A 17564-nucleotide genomic window follows, 5' to 3' on the forward strand; every position below is an offset into this window, starting at 1 on the left:
GCGCCCCGCCACCGCGCTGAGTCGGCTTCCCGCCTGTCGGCAGCGGCCGAAGGTGATCGTACCCGGCAGGCGCATTTCGAGGCAGGCTAGGGGAGCACATCCAGACGCATTCGGACAGCGTATCCGCGCACATTTCGCATCCTTTGGCAAGAGTCGGCGCCGGCGACGCAAGAGTACGCAGAGGACCGCGTTCTGGCGGCATCTTTAAGCAGTGCAGTGCAGGATTCAGCGTCTGCAGCATCTTCTCCACAGAATGCTACGGCGCTTGACGGCAGTCCCACTTTCCCTTGAGACATCTGCTCGGAAAGCAGCGTGAAGGTACCGCTGGCCCGAGCATCGGTGGTTCAGTGGTAGAATGCTCGCCTGCCACGCGGGCGGCCCGGGTTCGATTCCCGGCCGATGCATCATTTTGTTTTTTCTCCGGTAGGGGTGCTGCGTGTCTTTCGCACTCGAACTGCGTGAGCCATGAGAATGAACCGCGGGATTCCGTATGGAAAGAACCAATCATGCAGCGCGGACGACTGCTCGTTTGGACTCCTGCGTGCTATTGTACATACTGGCGTCGGCCTAGCATCGCAAGTTGCTTGCCGCGCCGTGAATGCACGTGTAGCAACAGAAAAAATGAGCCAGGGAGTGCAGACTCTCTACCACTTGTATTCGATACTTACCAAGATTCCAGAAGGTCTAACGATCGCCTGCCTCGGTAGCGCAGTAGGCAGCGCGTAAGTCTCATAATCTTAAGGTCGTGAGTTCGATCCTCACCCGGGGCATCTAATTTTCTGTGACTGAAGGTGGTGCTGTTGCTAGGGCGCCAACTTATTTCTTGTTTGTTATCCACAACGTTTCAACGCTTCAGCGGGAAAATGTTTACTTCCTGTTATTGCTACATACAGCTTCCCTATTCCTCTTCTCCCAGCAGAGCATGAAGCCAAAAGCATTGCTCTGCGACGTTTGAGGTGCGCGCCTTGCCAGTCAGTATGTGCAAAGATGCTCGCAAAGAGAGCGACAATGCGACAAGCGACCGTACGAACGGTCGAATGAAACGGCCGCATCCGGTGTGGTCTAGTGGCTAGGATACCTGGCTTTCACCCAGGAGGCCCGGGTTCGATTCCCGGTACCGGAACGGAATTTTTTCCACACGAATCGTGACAAGTTTGAGCTGTCCGAGCGGCCGTTTCCCGTCCTGCTCGCAATATAGCTACTGTTTCGTGACCGTCAGCAGAATATAGACTAGGGAAGCAGACACACGACGACCATAGGAATGGTGTATGGCTTCATGCCACCTGATTCCAGCGTAGGGCTGAGCAACTGCATCTGCCGAGGCCCGTTAGCTCAGTTGGTTAGAGCGTCGTGCTAATAACGCGAAGGTCGTGGGTTCGATCCCCCCACGGGCCACTTCTCTTTTACTACTGCGAAAAGGCAGCGCCGATTTCAGCTGGCGAGTGTGATGACCAAATGATCATCACCCTGCGTGGAAGTTGACAGAGGATCCGAACCCGACTCGTCGGGAAGCACTACAGCATTCACTCGGCAATGGCCATAATATCTTGAATACACTGGTTAGAGAAAATGAAAGAAAATGTCCGATTGCCGATGCGTAACAACTTTGGCCCTTGTCAGTACTTGGGCGGGTGAGCGCATGGGAACACAGGGCACTATTGGCAGTTTTACTTCCTATTTTTGTTTCTCCTTTGTTTTCGGAGCTACAGCCCGATTCGGCCAGGGAGACGCCACCGTGAAATGAAGGGGGCGTGCTGTGTGTCCATCGCCTCGCCTCGCCTCTCCTTACCTCTCTCAGTCGTTTCTCGTGCTTGTCGTTTTGATATAGGCCGATTTGAGAGCGTCAGCTCTCGCGTCAGCTGAGCAAAGTCGAGACAAGTCGAGACACACTAAGGGCTGGTATGCAGCGAGTAAGAGGGCGAAAAAACAATAGTTTAAGAGCGCGTGGCAAAAGTACTCATACGCGAAATTAAAAGCCTGCTGCGGTGGCCGGGAATCGAACCCGGATCAACTGCTTGGAAGGCAACTATGCTGACCATTACACCACGACCGCACAAGCGAGCGCCCCGCCACCGCGCTGAGTCGGCTTCCCGCCTGTCGGCAGCGGCCGAAGGTGATCGTACCCGGCAGGCGCATTTCGAGGCAGGCTAGGGGAGCACATCCAGACGCATTCGGACAGCGTATCCGCGCACATTTCGCATCCTTTGGCAAGAGTCGGCGCCGGCGACGCAAGAGTACGCAGAGGACCGCGTTCTGGCGGCATCTTTAAGCAGTGCAGTGCAGGATTCAGCGTCTGCAGCATCTTCTCCACAGAATGCTACGGCGCTTGACGGCAGTCCCACTTTCCCTTGAGACATCTGCTCGGAAAGCAGCGTGAAGGTACCGCTGGCCCGAGCATCGGTGGTTCAGTGGTAGAATGCTCGCCTGCCACGCGGGCGGCCCGGGTTCGATTCCCGGCCGATGCATCATTTTGTTTTTTCTCCGGTAGGGGTGCTGCGTGTCTTTCGCACTCGAACTGCGTGAGCCATGAGAATGAACCGCGGGATTCCGTATGGAAAGAACCAATCATGCAGCGCGGACGACTGCTCGTTTGGACTCCTGCGTGCTATTGTACATACTGGCGTCGGCCTAGCATCGCAAGTTGCTTGCCGCGCCGTGAATGCACGTGTAGCAACAGAAAAAATGAGCCAGGGAGTGCAGACTCTCTACCACTTGTATTCGATACTTACCAAGATTCCAGAAGGTCTAACGATCGCCTGCCTCGGTAGCGCAGTAGGCAGCGCGTAAGTCTCATAATCTTAAGGTCGTGAGTTCGATCCTCACCCGGGGCATCTAATTTTCTGTGACTGAAGGTGGTGCTGTTGCTAGGGCGCCAACTTATTTCTTGTTTGTTATCCACAACGTTTCAACGCTTCAGCGGGAAAATGTTTACTTCCTGTTATTGCTACATACAGCTTCCCTATTCCTCTTCTCCCAGCAGAGCATGAAGCCAAAAGCATTGCTCTGCGACGTTTGAGGTGCGCGCCTTGCCAGTCAGTATGTGCAAAGATGCTCGCAAAGAGAGCGACAATGCGACAAGCGACCGTACGAACGGTCGAATGAAACGGCCGCATCCGGTGTGGTCTAGTGGCTAGGATACCTGGCTTTCACCCAGGAGGCCCGGGTTCGATTCCCGGTACCGGAACGGAATTTTTTCCACACGAATCGTGACAAGTTTGAGCTGTCCGAGCGGCCGTTTCCCGTCCTGCTCGCAATATAGCTACTGTTTCGTGACCGTCAGCAGAATATAGACTAGGGAAGCAGACACACGACGACCATAGGAATGGTGTATGGCTTCATGCCACCTGATTCCAGCGTAGGGCTGAGCAACTGCATCTGCCGAGGCCCGTTAGCTCAGTTGGTTAGAGCGTCGTGCTAATAACGCGAAGGTCGTGGGTTCGATCCCCCCACGGGCCACTTCTCTTTTACTACTGCGAAAAGGCAGCGCCGATTTCAGCTGGCGAGTGTGATGACCAAATGATCATCACCCTGCGTGGAAGTTGACAGAGGATCCGAACCCGACTCGTCGGGAAGCACTACAGCATTCACTCGGCAATGGCCATAATATCTTGAATACACTGGTTAGAGAAAATGAAAGAAAATGTCCGATTGCCGATGCGTAACAACTTTGGCCCTTGTCAGTACTTGGGCGGGTGAGCGCATGGGAACACAGGGCACTATTGGCAGTTTTACTTCCTATTTTTGTTTCTCCTTTGTTTTCGGAGCTACAGCCCGATTCGGCCAGGGAGACGCCACCGTGAAATGAAGGGGGCGTGCTGTGTGTCCATCGCCTCGCCTCGCCTCTCCTTACCTCTCTCAGTCGTTTCTCGTGCTTGTCGTTTTGATATAGGCCGATTTGAGAGCGTCAGCTCTCGCGTCAGCTGAGCAAAGTCGAGACAAGTCGAGACACACTAAGGGCTGGTATGCAGCGAGTAAGAGGGCGAAAAAACAATAGTTTAAGAGCGCGTGGCAAAAGTACTCATACGCGAAATTAAAAGCCTGCTGCGGTGGCCGGGAATCGAACCCGGATCAACTGCTTGGAAGGCAACTATGCTGACCATTACACCACGACCGCACAAGCGAGCGCCCCGCCACCGCGCTGAGTCGGCTTCCCGCCTGTCGGCAGCGGCCGAAGGTGATCGTACCCGGCAGGCGCATTTCGAGGCAGGCTAGGGGAGCACATCCAGACGCATTCGGACAGCGTATCCGCGCACATTTCGCATCCTTTGGCAAGAGTCGGCGCCGGCGACGCAAGAGTACGCAGAGGACCGCGTTCTGGCGGCATCTTTAAGCAGTGCAGTGCAGGATTCAGCGTCTGCAGCATCTTCTCCACAGAATGCTACGGCGCTTGACGGCAGTCCCACTTTCCCTTGAGACATCTGCTCGGAAAGCAGCGTGAAGGTACCGCTGGCCCGAGCATCGGTGGTTCAGTGGTAGAATGCTCGCCTGCCACGCGGGCGGCCCGGGTTCGATTCCCGGCCGATGCATCATTTTGTTTTTTCTCCGGTAGGGGTGCTGCGTGTCTTTCGCACTCGAACTGCGTGAGCCATGAGAATGAACCGCGGGATTCCGTATGGAAAGAACCAATCATGCAGCGCGGACGACTGCTCGTTTGGACTCCTGCGTGCTATTGTACATACTGGCGTCGGCCTAGCATCGCAAGTTGCTTGCCGCGCCGTGAATGCACGTGTAGCAACAGAAAAAATGAGCCAGGGAGTGCAGACTCTCTACCACTTGTATTCGATACTTACCAAGATTCCAGAAGGTCTAACGATCGCCTGCCTCGGTAGCGCAGTAGGCAGCGCGTAAGTCTCATAATCTTAAGGTCGTGAGTTCGATCCTCACCCGGGGCATCTAATTTTCTGTGACTGAAGGTGGTGCTGTTGCTAGGGCGCCAACTTATTTCTTGTTTGTTATCCACAACGTTTCAACGCTTCAGCGGGAAAATGTTTACTTCCTGTTATTGCTACATACAGCTTCCCTATTCCTCTTCTCCCAGCAGAGCATGAAGCCAAAAGCATTGCTCTGCGACGTTTGAGGTGCGCGCCTTGCCAGTCAGTATGTGCAAAGATGCTCGCAAAGAGAGCGACAATGCGACAAGCGACCGTACGAACGGTCGAATGAAACGGCCGCATCCGGTGTGGTCTAGTGGCTAGGATACCTGGCTTTCACCCAGGAGGCCCGGGTTCGATTCACGGTACCGGAACGGAATTTTTTCCACACGAATCGTGACAAGTTTGAGCTGTCCGAGCGGCCGTTTCCCGTCCTGCTCGCAATATAGCTACTGTTTCGTGACCGTCAGCAGAATATAGACTAGGGAAGCAGACACACGACGACCATAGGAATGGTGTATGGCTTCATGCCACCTGATTCCAGCGTAGGGCTGAGCAACTGCATCTGCCGAGGCCCGTTAGCTCAGTTGGTTAGAGCGTCGTGCTAATAACGCGAAGGTCGTGGGTTCGATCCCCCCACGGGCCACTTCTCTTTTACTACTGCGAAAAGGCAGCGCCGATTTCAGCTGGCGAGTGTGATGACCAAATGATCATCACCCTGCGTGGAAGTTGACAGAGGATCCGAACCCGACTCGTCGGGAAGCACTACAGCATTCACTCGGCAATGGCCATAATATCTTGAATACACTGGTTAGAGAAAATGAAAGAAAATGTCCGATTGCCGATGCGTAACAACTTTGGCCCTTGTCAGTACTTGGGCGGGTGAGCGCATGGGAACACAGGGCACTATTGGCAGTTTTACTTCCTATTTTTGTTTCTCCTTTGTTTTCGGAGCTACAGCCCGATTCGGCCAGGGAGACGCCACCGTGAAATGAAGGGGGCGTGCTGTGTGTCCATCGCCTCGCCTCGCCTCTCCTTACCTCTCTCAGTCGTTTCTCGTGCTTGTCGTTTTGATATAGGCCGATTTGAGAGCGTCAGCTCTCGCGTCAGCTGAGCAAAGTCGAGACAAGTCGAGACACACTAAGGGCTGGTATGCAGCGAGTAAGAGGGCGAAAAAACAATAGTTTAAGAGCGCGTGGCAAAAGTACTCATACGCGAAATTAAAAGCCTGCTGCGGTGGCCGGGAATCGAACCCGGATCAACTGCTTGGAAGGCAACTATGCTGACCATTACACCACGACCGCACAAGCGAGCGCCCCGCCACCGCGCTGAGTCGGCTTCCCGCCTGTCGGCAGCGGCCGAAGGTGATCGTACCCGGCAGGCGCATTTCGAGGCAGGCTAGGGGAGCACATCCAGACGCATTCGGACAGCGTATCCGCGCACATTTCGCATCCTTTGGCAAGAGTCGGCGCCGGCGACGCAAGAGTACGCAGAGGACCGCGTTCTGGCGGCATCTTTAAGCAGTGCAGTGCAGGATTCAGCGTCTGCAGCATCTTCTCCACAGAATGCTACGGCGCTTGACGGCAGTCCCACTTTCCCTTGAGACATCTGCTCGGGAAGCAGCGTGAAGGTACCGCTGGCCCGAGCATCGGTGGTTCAGTGGTAGAATGCTCGCCTGCCACGCGGGCGGCCCGGGTTCGATTCCCGGCCGATGCATCATTTTGTTTTTTCTCCGGTAGGGGTGCTGCGTGTCTTTCGCACTCGAACTGCGTGAGCCATGAGAATGAACCGCGGGATTCCGTATGGAAAGAACCAATCATGCAGCGCGGACGACTGCTCGTTTGGACTCCTGCGTGCTATTGTACATACTGGCGTCGGCCTAGCATCGCAAGTTGCCTGCCGCGCCGTGAATGCACGTGTAGCAACAGAAAAAATGAGCCAGGGAGTGCAGACTCTCTACCACTTGTATTCGATACTTACCAAGATTCCAGAAGGTCTAACGATCGCCTGCCTCGGTAGCGCAGTAGGCAGCGCGTAAGTCTCATAATCTTAAGGTCGTGAGTTCGATCCTCACCCGGGGCATCTAATTTTCTGTGACTGAAGGTGGTGCTGTTGCTAGGGCGCCAACTTATTTCTTGTTTGTTATCCACAACGTTTCAACGCTTCAGCGGGAAAATGTTTACTTCCTGTTATTGCTACATACAGCTTCCCTATTCCTCTTCTCCCAGCAGAGCATGAAGCCAAAAGCATTGCTCTGCGACGTTTGAGGTGCGCGCCTTGCCAGTCAGTATGTGCAAAGATGCTCGCAAAGAGAGCGACAATGCGACAAGCGACCGTACGAACGGTCGAATGAAACGGCCGCATCCGGTGTGGTCTAGTGGCTAGGATACCTGGCTTTCACCCAGGAGGCCCGGGTTCGATTCCCGGTACCGGAACGGAATTTTTTCCACACGAATCGTGACAAGTTTGAGCTGTCCGAGCGGCCGTTTCCCGTCCTGCTCGCAATATAGCTACTGTTTCGTGACCGTCAGCAGAATATAGACTAGGGAAGCAGACACACGACGACCATAGGAATGGTGTATGGCTTCATGCCACCTGATTCCAGCGTAGGGCTGAGCAACTGCATCTGCCGAGGCCCGTTAGCTCAGTTGGTTAGAGCGTCGTGCTAATAACGCGAAGGTCGTGGGTTCGATCCCCCCACGGGCCACTTCTCTTCTACTACTGCGAAAAGGCAGCGCCGATTTCAGCTGGCGAGTGTGATGACCAAATGATCATCACCCTGCGTGGAAGTTGACAGAGGATCCGAACCCGACTCGTCGGGAAGCACTACAGCATTCACTCGGCAATGGCCATAATATCTTGAATACACTGGTTAGAGAAAATGAAAGAAAATGTCCGATTGCCGATGCGTAACAACTTTGGCCCTTGTCAGTACTTGGGCGGGTGAGCGCATGGGAACACAGGGCACTATTGGCAGTTTTACTTCCTATTTTTGTTTCTCCTTTGTTTTCGGAGCTACAGCCCGATTCGGCCAGGGAGACGCCACCGTGAAATGAAGGGGGCGTGCTGTGTGTCCATCGCCTCGCCTCGCCTCTCCTTACCTCTCTCAGTCGTTTCTCGTGCTTGTCGTTTTGATATAGGCCGATTTGAGAGCGTCAGCTCTCGCGTCAGCTGAGCAAAGTCGAGACAAGTCGAGACACACTAAGGGCTGGTATGCAGCGAGTAAGAGGGCGAAAAAACAATAGTTTAAGAGCGCGTGGCAAAAGTACTCATACGCGAAATTAAAAGCCTGCTGCGGTGGCCGGGAATCGAACCCGGATCAACTGCTTGGAAGGCAACTATGCTGGCCATTACACCACGACCGCACAAGCGAGCGCCCCGCCACCGCGCTGAGTCGGCTTCCCGCCTGTCGGCAGCGGCCGAAGGTGATCGTACCCGGCAGGCGCATTTCGAGGCAGGCTAGGGGAGCACATCCAGACGCATTCGGACAGCGTATCCGCGCACATTTCGCATCCTTTGGCAAGAGTCGGCGCCGGCGACGCAAGAGTACGCAGAGGACCGCGTTCTGGCGGCATCTTTAAGCAGTGCAGTGCAGGATTCAGCGTCTGCAGCATCTTCTCCACAGAATGCTACGGCGCTTGACGGCAGTCCCACTTTCCCTTGAGACATCTGCTCGGGAAGCAGCGTGAAGGTACCGCTGGCCCGAGCATCGGTGGTTCAGTGGTAGAATGCTCGCCTGCCACGCGGGCGGCCCGGGTTCGATTCCCGGCCGATGCATCATTTTGTTTTTTCTCCGGTAGGGGTGCTGCGTGTCTTTCGCACTCGAACTGCGTGAGCCATGAGAATGAACCGCGGGATTCCGTATGGAAAGAACCAATCATGCAGCGCGGACGACTGCTCGTTTGGACTCCTGCGTGCTATTGTACATACTGGCGTCGGCCTAGCATCGCAAGTTGCCTGTCGCGCCGTGAATGCACGTGTAGCAACAGAAAAAATGAGCCAGGGAGTGCAGACTCTCTACCACTTGTATTCGATACTTACCAAGATTCCAGAAGGTCTAACGATCGCCTGCCTCGGTAGCGCAGTAGGCAGCGCGTAAGTCTCATAATCTTAAGGTCGTGAGTTCGATCACCCGGGGCATCTAATTTTCTGTGACTGAAGGTGGTGCTGTTGCTAGGGCGCCAACTTATTTCTTGTTTGTTATCCACAACGTTTCAACGCTTCAGCGGGAAAATGTTTACTTCCTGTTATTGCTACATACAGCTTCCCTATTCCTCTTCTCCCAGCAGAGCATGAAGCCAAAAGCATTGCTCTGCGACGTTTGAGGTGCGCGCCTTGCCAGTCAGTATGTGCAAAGATGCTCGCAAAGAGAGCGACAATGCGACAAGCGACCGTACGAACGGTCGAATGAAACGGCCGCATCCGGTGTGGTCTAGTGGCTAGGATACCTGGCTTTCACCCAGGAGGCCCGGGTTCGATTCACGGTACCGGAACGGAATTTTTTCCACACGAATCGTGACAAGTTTGAGCTGTCCGAGCGGCCGTTTCCCGTCCTGCTCGCAATATAGCTACTGTTTCGTGACCGTCAGCAGAATATAGACTAGGGAAGCAGACACACGACGACCATAGGAATGGTGTATGGCTTCATGCCACCTGATTCCAGCGTAGGGCTGAGCAACTGCATCTGCCGAGGCCCGTTAGCTCAGTTGGTTAGAGCGTCGTGCTAATAACGCGAAGGTCGTGGGTTCGATCCCCCCACGGGCCACTTCTCTTTTACTACTGCGAAAAGGCAGCGCCGATTTCAGCTGGCGAGTGTGATGACCAAATGATCATCACCCTGCGTGGAAGTTGACAGAGGATCCGAACCCGACTCGTCGGGAAGCACTACAGCATTCACTCGGCAATGGCCATAATATCTTGAATACACTGGTTAGAGAACATGAAAGAAAATGTCCGATTGCCGATGCGTAACAACTTTGGCCCTTGTCAGTACTTGGGCGGGTGAGCGCATGGGAACACAGGGCACTATTGGCAGTTTTACTTCCTATTTTTGTTTCTCCTTTGTTTTCGGAGCTACAGCCCGATTCGGTCAGGGAGACGCCACCGTGAAATGAAGGGGGCGTGCTGTGTGTCCATCGCCTCGCCTCGCCTCTCCTTACCTCTCTCAGTCGTTTCTCGTGCTTGTCGTTTTGATATAGGCCGATTTGAGAGCGTCAGCTCTCGCGTCAGCTGAGCAAAGTCGAGACAAGTCGAGACACACTAAGGGCTGGTATGCAGCGAGTAAGAGGGCGAAAAAACAATAGTTTAAGAGCGCGTGGCAAAAGTACTCATACGCGAAATTAAAAGCCTGCTGCGGTGGCCGGGAATCGAACCCGGATCAACTGCTTGGAAGGCAACTATGCTGACCATTACACCACGACCGCACAAGCGAGCGCCCCGCCACCGCGCTGAGTCGGCTTCCCGCCTGTCGGCAGCGGCCGAAGGTGATCGTACCCGGCAGGCGCATTTCGAGGCAGGCTAGGGGAGCACATCCAGACGCATTCGGACAGCGTATCCGCGCACATTTCGCATCCTTTGGCAAGAGTCGGCGCCGGCGACGCAAGAGTACGCAGAGGACCGCGTTCTGGCGGCATCTTTAAGCAGTGCAGTGCAGGATTCAGCGTCTGCAGCATCTTCTCCACAGAATGCTACGGCGCTTGACGGCAGTCCCACTTTCCCTTGAGACATCTGCTCGGGAAGCAGCGTGAAGGTACCGCTGGCCCGAGCATCGGTGGTTCAGTGGTAGAATGCTCGCCTGCCACGCGGGCGGCCCGGGTTCGATTCCCGGCCGATGCATCATTTTGTTTTTTCTCCGGTAGGGGTGCTGCGTGTCTTTCGCACTCGAACTGCGTGAGCCATGAGAATGAACCGCGGGATTCCGTATGGAAAGAACCAATCATGCAGCGCGGACGACTGCTCGTTTGGACTCCTGCGTGCTATTGTACATACTGGCGTCGGCCTAGCATCGCAAGTTGCCTGCCGCGCCGTGAATGCACGTGTAGCAACAGAAAAAATGAGCCAGGGAGTGCAGACTCTCTACCACTTGTATTCGATACTTACCAAGATTCCAGAAGGTCTAACGATCGCCTGCCTCGGTAGCGCAGTAGGCAGCGCGTAAGTCTCATAATCTTAAGGTCGTGAGTTCGATCCTCACCCGGGGCATCTAATTTTCTGTGACTGAAGGTGGTGCTGTTGCTAGGGCGCCAACTTATTTCTTGTTTGTTATCCACAACGTTTCAACGCTTCAGCGGGAAAATGTTTACTTCCTGTTATTGCTACATACAGCTTCCCTATTCCTCTTCTCCCAGCAGAGCATGAAGCCAAAAGCATTGCTCTGCGACGTTTGAGGTGCGCGCCTTGCCAGTCAGTATGTGCAAAGATGCTCGCAAAGAGAGCGACAATGCGACAAGCGACCGTACGAACGGTCGAATGAAACGGCCGCATCCGGTGTGGTCTAGTGGCTAGGATACCTGGCTTTCACCCAGGAGGCCCGGGTTCGATTCCCGGTACCGGAACGGAATTTTTTCCACACGAATCGTGACAAGTTTGAGCTGTCCGAGCGGCCGTTTCCCGTCCTGCTCGCAATATAGCTACTGTTTCGTGACCGTCAGCAGAATATAGACTAGGGAAGCAGACACACGACGACCATAGGAATGGTGTATGGCTTCATGCCACCTGATTCCAGCGTAGGGCTGAGCAACTGCATCTGCCGAGGCCCGTTAGCTCAGTTGGTTAGAGCGTCGTGCTAATAACGCGAAGGTCGTGGGTTCGATCCCCCCACGGGCCACTTCTCTTTTACTACTGCGAAAAGGCAGCGCCGATTTCAGCTGGCGAGTGTGATGACCAAATGATCATCACCCTGCGTGGAAGTTGACAGAGGATCCGAACCCGACTCGTCGGGAAGCACTACAGCATTCACTCGGCAATGGCCATAATATCTTGAATACACTGGTTAGAGAAAATGAAAGAAAATGTCCGATTGCCGATGCGTAACAACTTTGGCCCTTGTCAGTACTTGGGCGGGTGAGCGCATGGGAACACAGGGCACTATTGGCAGTTTTACTTCCTATTTTTGTTTCTCCTTTGTTTTCGGAGCTACAGCCCGATTCGGCCAGGGAGACGCCACCGTGAAATGAAGGGGGCGTGCTGTGTGTCCATCGCCTCGCCTCGCCTCTCCTTACCTCTCTCAGTCGTTTCTCGTGCTTGTCGTTTTGATATAGGCCGATTTGAGAGCGTCAGCTCTCGCGTCAGCTGAGACAAGTCGAGACAAGTCGAGACACACTAAGGGCTGGTATGCAGCGAGTAAGAGGGCGAAAAAACAATAGTTTAAGAGCGCGTGGCAAAAGTACTCATACGCGAAATTAAAAGCCTGCTGCGGTGGCCGGGAATCGAACCCGGATCAACTGCTTGGAAGGCAACTATGCTGACCATTACACCACGACCGCACAAGCGAGCGCCCCGCCACCGCGCTGAGTCGGCTTCCCGCCTGTCGGCAGCGGCCGAAGGTGATCGTACCCGGCAGGCGCATTTCGAGGCAGGCTAGGGGAGCACATCCAGACGCATTCGGACAGCGTATCCGCGCACATTTCGCATCCTTTGGCAAGAGTCGGCGCCGGCGACGCAAGAGTACGCAGAGGACCGCGTTCTGGCGGCATCTTTAAGCAGTGCAGTGCAGGATTCAGCGTCTGCAGCATCTTCTCCACAGAATGCTACGGCGCTTGACGGCAGTCCCACTTTCCCTTGAGACATCTGCTCGGGAAGCAGCGTGAAGGTACCGCTGGCCCGAGCATCGGTGGTTCAGTGGTAGAATGCTCGCCTGCCACGCGGGCGGCCCGGGTTCGATTCCCGGCCGATGCATCATTTTGTTTTTTCTCCGGTAGGGGTGCTGCGTGTCTTTCGCACTCGAACTGCGTGAGCCATGAGAATGAACCGCGGGATTCCGTATGGAAAGAACCAATCATGCAGCGCGGACGACTGCTCGTTTGGACTCCTGCGTGCTATTGTACATACTGGCGTCGGCCTAGCATCGCAAGTTGCCTGCCGCGCCGTGAATGCACGTGTAGCAACAGAAAAAATGAGCCAGGGAGTGCAGACTCTCTACCACTTGTATTCGATACTTACCAAGATTCCAGAAGGTCTAACGATCGCCTGCCTCGGTAGCGCAGTAGGCAGCGCGTAAGTCTCATAATCTTAAGGTCGTGAGTTCGATCCTCACCCGGGGCATCTAATTTTCTGTGACTGAAGGTGGTGCTGTTGCTAGGGCGCCAACTTATTTCTTGTTTGTTATCCACAACGTTTCAACGCTTCAGCGGGAAAATGTTTACTTCCTGTTATTGCTACATACAGCTTCCCTATTCCTCTTCTCCCAGCAGAGCATGAAGCCAAAAGCATTGCTCTGCGACGTTTGAGGTGCGCGCCTTGCCAGTCAGTATGTGCAAAGATGCTCGCAAAGAGAGCGACAATGCGACAAGCGACCGTACGAACGGTCGAATGAAACGGCCGCATCCGGTGTGGTCTAGTGGCTAGGATACCTGGCTTTCACCCAGGAGGCCCGGGTTCGATTCCCGGTACCGGAACGGAATTTTTTCCACACGAATCGTGACAAGTTTGAGCTGTCCGAGCGGCCGTTTCCCGTCCTGCTCGCAATATAGCTACTGTTTCGTGACCGTCAGCAGAATATAGACTAGGGAAGCAGACACACGACGACCATAGGAATGGTGTATGGCTTCATGCCACCTGATTCCAGCGTAGGGCTGAGCAACTGCATCTGCCGAGGCCCGTTAGCTCAGTTGGTTAGAGCGTCGTGCTAATAACGCGAAGGTCGTGGGTTCGATCCCCCCACGGGCCACTTCTCTTTTACTACTGCGAAAAGGCAGCGCCGATTTCAGCTGGCGAGTGTGATGACCAAATGATCATCACCCTGCGTGGAAGTTGACAGAGGATCCGAACCCGACTCGTCGGGAAGCACTACAGCATTCACTCGGCAATGGCCATAATATCTTGAATACACTGGTTAGAGAAAATGAAAGAAAATGTCCGATTGCCGATGCGTAACAACTTTGGCCCTTGTCAGTACTTGGGCGGGTGAGCGCATGGGAACACAGGGCACTATTGGCAGTTTTACTTCCTATTTTTGTTTCTCCTTTGTTTTCGGAGCTACAGCCCGATTCGGCCAGGGAGACGCCACCGTGAAATGAAGGGGGCGTGCTGTGTGTCCATCGCCTCGCCTCGCCTCTCCTTACCTCTCTCAGTCGTTTCTCGTGCTTGTCGTTTTGATATAGGCCGATTTGAGAGCGTCAGCTCTCGCGTCAGCTGAGCAAAGTCGAGACAAGTCGAGACACACTAAGGGCTGGTATGCAGCGAGTAAGAGGGCGAAAAAACAATAGTTTAAGAGCGCGTGGCAAAAGTACTCATACGCGAAATTAAAAGCCTGCTGCGGTGGCCGGGAATCGAACCCGGATCAACTGCTTGGAAGGCAACTATGCTGACCATTACACCACGACCGCACAAGCGAGCGCCCCGCCACCGCGCTGAGTCGGCTTCCCGCCTGTCGGCAGCGGCCGAAGGTGATCGTACCCGGCAGGCGCATTTCGAGGCAGGCTAGGGGAGCACATCCAGACGCATTCGGACAGCGTATCCGCGCACATTTCGCATCCTTTGGCAAGAGTCGGCGCCGGCGACGCAAGAGTACGCAGAGGACCGCGTTCTGGCGGCATCTTTAAGCAGTGCAGTGCAGGATTCAGCGTCTGCAGCATCTTCTCCACAGAATGCTACGGCGCTTGACGGCAGTCCCACTTTCCCTTGAGACATCTGCTCGGGAAGCAGCGTGAAGGTACCGCTGGCCCGAGCATCGGTGGTTCAGTGGTAGAATGCTCGCCTGCCACGCAGGCGGCCCGGGTTCGATTCCCGGCCGATGCATCATTTTGTTTTTTCTCCGGTAGGGGTGCTGCGTGTCTTTCGCACTCGAACCGCGTGAGCCATGAGAATGAACCGCGGGATTCCGTATGGAAAGAACCAATCATGCAGCGCGGACGACTGCTCGTTTGGACTCCTGCGTGCTATTGTACATACTGGCGTCGGCCTAGCATCGCAAGTTGCCTGCCGCGCCGTGAATGCACGTGTAGCAACAGAAAAAATGAGCCAGGGAGTGCAGACTCTCTACCACTTGTATTCGATACTTACCAAGATTCCAGAAGGTCTAACGATCGCCTGCCTCGGTAGCGCAGTAGGCAGCGCGTAAGTCTCATAATCTTAAGGTCGTGAGTTCGATCCTCACCCGGGGCATCTAATTTTCTGTGACTGAAGGTGGTGCTGTTGCTAGGGCGCCAACTTATTTCTTGTTTGTTATCCACAACGTTTCAACGCTTCAGCGGGAAAATGTTTACTTCCTGTTATTGCTACATACAGCTTCCCTATTCCTCTTCTCCCAGCAGAGCATGAAGCCAAAAGCATTGCTCTGCGACGTTTGAGGTGCGCGCCTTGCCAGTCAGTATGTGCAAAGATGCTCGCAAAGAGAGCGACAATGCGACAAGCGACCGTACGAACGGTCGAATGAAACGGCCGCATCCGGTGTGGTCTAGTGGCTAGGATACCTGGCTTTCACCCAGGAGGCCCGGGTTCGATTCCCGGTACCGGAACGGAATTTTTTCCACACGAATCGTGACAAGTTTGAGCTGTCCGAGCGGCCGTTTCCCGTCCTGCTCGCAATATAGCTACTGTTTCGTGACCGTCAGCAGAATATAGACTAGGGAAGCTTGTTTGTTATCTTCAACGCTTCAGCGGGAAAATGTTTACTTGCTGTTATTGCTACTTACAGCTTCCCTTTTCCTCTTCTCCCAGCAGAGCATGAAGCGAAAAGCATTGCTCTGCGACGTTTGAGGTGCGCGCCTTGCCAGTCAGCATGTGCAAAGATGCTCGCAAAGAGAGAGGGGCGCCGACGCGGCACTCGACACGAAATGCGACAAGCGACCGTACGAACGGTCGAATGGAACGGCCACATCCGGTGTGGTCTAGTGGCTTTAGAAGATCCAATACATGATCCTTGTAACCCGATAACACACGTGAGTCTATACCGACGATTACCACTACACCACGATGGCACACTCATCAGATGAGAAGGAAACTAGGCAAGAATTAAATCAACTCTTAGAATCCTTCGCCACTATCAGAGATGAAACCAACCCTACGATATCCAGGTCCACATTCGCCAAAAAGGAAGGATGGAACGATGATAAGTGCAAGGAGATAGCCAAACAACGGAATTTCCCAAGCTCTCTTCGAACCTGTTCTGTTCAGAAACAAGTTTTAATTAGATTCTTCAACTTTTATTGCAAAGGAGAGCGGCAAAGAGGATTTGAAGTATCAGACATCATTCTCGCAGCCATCGGTCAAATGCCTGGATCGGCTTGCTCCACGGCTATGGATGTAATATGGGATGAGAGTGATTATACTGACAGTCAAGATACCAATCTTTTAACATGTCTCACCTCCCCTCGCTTAGACCCAGGGGAAATGGATGACACACAAGAGTTAGAAGACTCATAGGCTCCCCCTTCTCCAACGGAGATCAAGTTGGTTGAGAAAACAGGGTCCATCCCAACTATTGCTTTATCTTCCGAATCAGAGGCTGGAGTTTCGGGGGTTATGGCATCAGATCCTTCAAGTCCAGCGGAGCCACCACCGAATATTAACAAAGATTTATTGTTTTCATACTCCGACAATAGTCTTCAGGCTTTTCTAGATGGTGTCCGAAAGATCTTAGAGAAAGTCCCTGCAACCAGTGCACAAAGCACTGGGGTCATCATACTAAGACGAGTTGCCGGCTATGTAGCCATGACACTTATGAGAGGCCTTGTTAAAGATACAAATCAGTTGAGTGCCGCCTTCTTGAAGAAACAATACCGTACGAATATTCTAAATCTACTCAGGTTACAAAACATCGAGTATGCTCCACCCTGCTCAGCAGCCATACAGGAAGCCACCGATTACTTGAATAAAAATGATCCAAGAGTAATTACCGTCTTTTGCAAAATTGTAAAACAATGGATGCATTACGCGTCATCCACTGATTCGGGATCTGCCGCCATCTTTGCGGCATCAGTATTAACTCATACAGCATACAACGGAATGCAAATGATACACATGGTGAGTGAACTTTGTAGTATCTTAAATGTTGGGTGGTATGACCTGTGTGAGTTAACCCTCTGGGACAAGACAAAACAATCATGGACCAACATCTCTCGTTATATGCACCAATACGAAAGGAGAACTCAGCCTCAAAGATCAGCTCCCTGGGCCAGGGTCATCGATGATGGCTATTTTTCTGAACTCAGACCAATTGCCAACGTAGTGCTAGCCAGCGTCATCGTCAATGCATTAGTATATTCTTCAGAAAATAATCAGGGTGCACTAGAGGCCGTCTGGGTTAAAGACAGAAGAGCTCAAGTAGATGCACTCCAGAATTACGGAAGGAGTGTCGTCAATGTCTTGACTACCAGCCCCTCTGACATGATAGGTGTAGGGAAAACATCTCTGGTTGAGAAAGAAGCCAACAGGCTCGAGGAAGCTAGGTATGCAGATAAAGAGGACGCAAGAAGGACAATCCAGAGAGAAGATGACAGCGACGACAGCGACACTAGCGGAGAGAACCCCGTC

General features: G+C 53.6%; 37 non-coding genes across 37 annotated transcripts; 30 read left to right on the forward strand and 7 right to left on the reverse strand.

Annotated features, from left to right (window-relative positions):
• The first annotated feature begins 333 nt into the window (after positions 1-333).
• Trnag-gcc (transfer RNA glycine (anticodon GCC)) lies at positions 334-404 on the forward strand. The gene has a single exon. It is a non-coding gene; the product is annotated as a tRNA-Gly (tRNA).
• Positions 405-697: 293 nt separating this feature from the next.
• Trnam-cau (transfer RNA methionine (anticodon CAU)) lies at positions 698-770 on the forward strand. The gene has a single exon. It is a non-coding gene; the product is annotated as a tRNA-Met (tRNA).
• Positions 771-1051: 281 nt separating this feature from the next.
• Positions 1052-1123, forward strand: Trnae-uuc (transfer RNA glutamic acid (anticodon UUC)). Its single transcript has one exon. It is a non-coding gene; the product is annotated as a tRNA-Glu (tRNA).
• Positions 1124-1321: 198 nt separating this feature from the next.
• On the forward strand, positions 1322-1395 carry Trnai-aau (transfer RNA isoleucine (anticodon AAU)). Its single transcript has one exon. It is a non-coding gene; the product is annotated as a tRNA-Ile (tRNA).
• Positions 1396-1981: 586 nt separating this feature from the next.
• On the reverse strand, positions 1982-2053 carry Trnag-ucc (transfer RNA glycine (anticodon UCC)). Its single transcript has one exon. It is a non-coding gene; the product is annotated as a tRNA-Gly (tRNA).
• Positions 2054-2394: 341 nt separating this feature from the next.
• Trnag-gcc (transfer RNA glycine (anticodon GCC)) lies at positions 2395-2465 on the forward strand. The gene has a single exon. It is a non-coding gene; the product is annotated as a tRNA-Gly (tRNA).
• A 293-nt stretch (positions 2466-2758) lies between these two features.
• On the forward strand, positions 2759-2831 carry Trnam-cau (transfer RNA methionine (anticodon CAU)). Its single transcript has one exon. It is a non-coding gene; the product is annotated as a tRNA-Met (tRNA).
• Positions 2832-3112: 281 nt separating this feature from the next.
• On the forward strand, positions 3113-3184 carry Trnae-uuc (transfer RNA glutamic acid (anticodon UUC)). The gene has a single exon. It is a non-coding gene; the product is annotated as a tRNA-Glu (tRNA).
• Positions 3185-3382: 198 nt separating this feature from the next.
• Trnai-aau (transfer RNA isoleucine (anticodon AAU)) lies at positions 3383-3456 on the forward strand. Its single transcript has one exon. It is a non-coding gene; the product is annotated as a tRNA-Ile (tRNA).
• A 586-nt stretch (positions 3457-4042) lies between these two features.
• Positions 4043-4114, reverse strand: Trnag-ucc (transfer RNA glycine (anticodon UCC)). Its single transcript has one exon. It is a non-coding gene; the product is annotated as a tRNA-Gly (tRNA).
• A 341-nt stretch (positions 4115-4455) lies between these two features.
• Trnag-gcc (transfer RNA glycine (anticodon GCC)) lies at positions 4456-4526 on the forward strand. The gene has a single exon. It is a non-coding gene; the product is annotated as a tRNA-Gly (tRNA).
• Positions 4527-4819: 293 nt separating this feature from the next.
• On the forward strand, positions 4820-4892 carry Trnam-cau (transfer RNA methionine (anticodon CAU)). Its single transcript has one exon. It is a non-coding gene; the product is annotated as a tRNA-Met (tRNA).
• A 281-nt stretch (positions 4893-5173) lies between these two features.
• Trnae-uuc (transfer RNA glutamic acid (anticodon UUC)) lies at positions 5174-5245 on the forward strand. Its single transcript has one exon. It is a non-coding gene; the product is annotated as a tRNA-Glu (tRNA).
• A 198-nt stretch (positions 5246-5443) lies between these two features.
• Trnai-aau (transfer RNA isoleucine (anticodon AAU)) lies at positions 5444-5517 on the forward strand. The gene has a single exon. It is a non-coding gene; the product is annotated as a tRNA-Ile (tRNA).
• Positions 5518-6103: 586 nt separating this feature from the next.
• On the reverse strand, positions 6104-6175 carry Trnag-ucc (transfer RNA glycine (anticodon UCC)). The gene has a single exon. It is a non-coding gene; the product is annotated as a tRNA-Gly (tRNA).
• A 341-nt stretch (positions 6176-6516) lies between these two features.
• Trnag-gcc (transfer RNA glycine (anticodon GCC)) lies at positions 6517-6587 on the forward strand. Its single transcript has one exon. It is a non-coding gene; the product is annotated as a tRNA-Gly (tRNA).
• A 293-nt stretch (positions 6588-6880) lies between these two features.
• Trnam-cau (transfer RNA methionine (anticodon CAU)) lies at positions 6881-6953 on the forward strand. The gene has a single exon. It is a non-coding gene; the product is annotated as a tRNA-Met (tRNA).
• Positions 6954-7234: 281 nt separating this feature from the next.
• Trnae-uuc (transfer RNA glutamic acid (anticodon UUC)) lies at positions 7235-7306 on the forward strand. The gene has a single exon. It is a non-coding gene; the product is annotated as a tRNA-Glu (tRNA).
• Positions 7307-7504: 198 nt separating this feature from the next.
• On the forward strand, positions 7505-7578 carry Trnai-aau (transfer RNA isoleucine (anticodon AAU)). Its single transcript has one exon. It is a non-coding gene; the product is annotated as a tRNA-Ile (tRNA).
• A 586-nt stretch (positions 7579-8164) lies between these two features.
• On the reverse strand, positions 8165-8236 carry Trnag-ucc (transfer RNA glycine (anticodon UCC)). The gene has a single exon. It is a non-coding gene; the product is annotated as a tRNA-Gly (tRNA).
• Positions 8237-8577: 341 nt separating this feature from the next.
• Positions 8578-8648, forward strand: Trnag-gcc (transfer RNA glycine (anticodon GCC)). The gene has a single exon. It is a non-coding gene; the product is annotated as a tRNA-Gly (tRNA).
• Positions 8649-9292: 644 nt separating this feature from the next.
• Positions 9293-9364, forward strand: Trnae-uuc (transfer RNA glutamic acid (anticodon UUC)). The gene has a single exon. It is a non-coding gene; the product is annotated as a tRNA-Glu (tRNA).
• A 198-nt stretch (positions 9365-9562) lies between these two features.
• Positions 9563-9636, forward strand: Trnai-aau (transfer RNA isoleucine (anticodon AAU)). Its single transcript has one exon. It is a non-coding gene; the product is annotated as a tRNA-Ile (tRNA).
• A 586-nt stretch (positions 9637-10222) lies between these two features.
• Trnag-ucc (transfer RNA glycine (anticodon UCC)) lies at positions 10223-10294 on the reverse strand. Its single transcript has one exon. It is a non-coding gene; the product is annotated as a tRNA-Gly (tRNA).
• Positions 10295-10635: 341 nt separating this feature from the next.
• On the forward strand, positions 10636-10706 carry Trnag-gcc (transfer RNA glycine (anticodon GCC)). Its single transcript has one exon. It is a non-coding gene; the product is annotated as a tRNA-Gly (tRNA).
• Positions 10707-10999: 293 nt separating this feature from the next.
• Trnam-cau (transfer RNA methionine (anticodon CAU)) lies at positions 11000-11072 on the forward strand. Its single transcript has one exon. It is a non-coding gene; the product is annotated as a tRNA-Met (tRNA).
• A 281-nt stretch (positions 11073-11353) lies between these two features.
• On the forward strand, positions 11354-11425 carry Trnae-uuc (transfer RNA glutamic acid (anticodon UUC)). The gene has a single exon. It is a non-coding gene; the product is annotated as a tRNA-Glu (tRNA).
• A 198-nt stretch (positions 11426-11623) lies between these two features.
• On the forward strand, positions 11624-11697 carry Trnai-aau (transfer RNA isoleucine (anticodon AAU)). Its single transcript has one exon. It is a non-coding gene; the product is annotated as a tRNA-Ile (tRNA).
• A 586-nt stretch (positions 11698-12283) lies between these two features.
• On the reverse strand, positions 12284-12355 carry Trnag-ucc (transfer RNA glycine (anticodon UCC)). Its single transcript has one exon. It is a non-coding gene; the product is annotated as a tRNA-Gly (tRNA).
• Positions 12356-12696: 341 nt separating this feature from the next.
• Trnag-gcc (transfer RNA glycine (anticodon GCC)) lies at positions 12697-12767 on the forward strand. Its single transcript has one exon. It is a non-coding gene; the product is annotated as a tRNA-Gly (tRNA).
• A 293-nt stretch (positions 12768-13060) lies between these two features.
• Trnam-cau (transfer RNA methionine (anticodon CAU)) lies at positions 13061-13133 on the forward strand. The gene has a single exon. It is a non-coding gene; the product is annotated as a tRNA-Met (tRNA).
• Positions 13134-13414: 281 nt separating this feature from the next.
• Trnae-uuc (transfer RNA glutamic acid (anticodon UUC)) lies at positions 13415-13486 on the forward strand. The gene has a single exon. It is a non-coding gene; the product is annotated as a tRNA-Glu (tRNA).
• A 198-nt stretch (positions 13487-13684) lies between these two features.
• On the forward strand, positions 13685-13758 carry Trnai-aau (transfer RNA isoleucine (anticodon AAU)). The gene has a single exon. It is a non-coding gene; the product is annotated as a tRNA-Ile (tRNA).
• A 586-nt stretch (positions 13759-14344) lies between these two features.
• On the reverse strand, positions 14345-14416 carry Trnag-ucc (transfer RNA glycine (anticodon UCC)). The gene has a single exon. It is a non-coding gene; the product is annotated as a tRNA-Gly (tRNA).
• A 341-nt stretch (positions 14417-14757) lies between these two features.
• On the forward strand, positions 14758-14828 carry Trnag-gcc (transfer RNA glycine (anticodon GCC)). The gene has a single exon. It is a non-coding gene; the product is annotated as a tRNA-Gly (tRNA).
• A 293-nt stretch (positions 14829-15121) lies between these two features.
• Trnam-cau (transfer RNA methionine (anticodon CAU)) lies at positions 15122-15194 on the forward strand. The gene has a single exon. It is a non-coding gene; the product is annotated as a tRNA-Met (tRNA).
• A 281-nt stretch (positions 15195-15475) lies between these two features.
• Trnae-uuc (transfer RNA glutamic acid (anticodon UUC)) lies at positions 15476-15547 on the forward strand. Its single transcript has one exon. It is a non-coding gene; the product is annotated as a tRNA-Glu (tRNA).
• Positions 15548-17564: the final 2017 nt, after the last annotated feature.

The sequence above is a fragment of the Schistocerca serialis genome, chromosome 2 (genome assembly GCF_023864345.2).
Source record: "Schistocerca serialis cubense isolate TAMUIC-IGC-003099 chromosome 2, iqSchSeri2.2, whole genome shotgun sequence".
NCBI classification, from domain to species: domain Eukaryota; kingdom Metazoa; phylum Arthropoda; class Insecta; order Orthoptera; family Acrididae; genus Schistocerca; species Schistocerca serialis.